The 784-nt window shown below is 49.5% G+C and overlaps 1 non-coding gene across 1 annotated transcript; it reads right to left on the bottom strand.

Moving 5' to 3' along the window:
• Nucleotides 1-323: 323 nt before the first annotated feature.
• On the bottom strand, nt 324-408 carry LOC135580167 (small nucleolar RNA SNORD45). The gene has a single exon (XR_010474447.1). It is a non-coding gene; the product is annotated as a small nucleolar RNA SNORD45 (small nucleolar RNA).
• Nucleotides 409-784: the final 376 nt, after the last annotated feature.

The raw sequence follows: 784 nt of genomic DNA, 5'->3' as shown, positions 1-784 counted from the left end.
GCTCTGGCTGTGCAGCCTGGACGAGACGGTGTCTGCGGTTCGGCAACATCCACGCTCGTCACGACTGGCTGGTGCCGTCACCGCCAAATCTCAGCAGCAGTGTTTGTTAACACCGGTTAACAGCTTTGGGTACCCAGAGCTGCCTTCAGCTCGCGTGAAAGTGTCTCCTCGTAATGCCCAGCGTGAGCCCAAGAACGACGCCTCCCTAACCCACACACTGAGGAACCTCAAACAGTGCCCCCTTCTCCATGGGCTGCGTTACAACCTGTGACAGAAAGGGGATTCCACAGCCTGGAAAAGCTCCACAAGGAATTGGAGATTCCCGGGTCTCAGAGTAATTCTAGAGCTCAACTGGTGACAGACATCAACTCCAGCTCAGATAATACATGCCAACACCCATCATTGACCCAAGAAGGCAGCTCCTCCCGTCCTGCCCAGCGGCTTCAAATCCAACACACTTTGTCCCTCCAACAGGACGCAGCTTATTGATTTCTAACACCATTAATCTCTGTCTTCCTCAAGATTAACTAGACATGCATTATACAAGCAACCAAGGCCCCGCCTGTAAGCAGCGGAGCTTTTTGCCTTAGCGAAAAGCTTTTTGCCTAGCGAAAGTCCTACTACGAGCGATATATTGGCAACCATCAGTAGCTACAATATGAAATTTAACCAGAAATCAACAGCAGAGCTTAAAGATGGTGTTATCCTTATATCTTCAAAAGGGAAAGAGAGGAAGAAAGTGGTAGAGAAGGAAGAAAACTAAGGTATAAGGGAGAGAGAGAGA

Source organism: Columba livia, chromosome 8 (assembly GCF_036013475.1).
Source record: "Columba livia isolate bColLiv1 breed racing homer chromosome 8, bColLiv1.pat.W.v2, whole genome shotgun sequence".
Lineage (NCBI taxonomy): Eukaryota > Metazoa > Chordata > Aves > Columbiformes > Columbidae > Columba > Columba livia.
The sequence above is the reverse complement of the archived record's forward strand: the minus strand, read 5'-3'. Positions and strand labels throughout refer to the sequence as shown.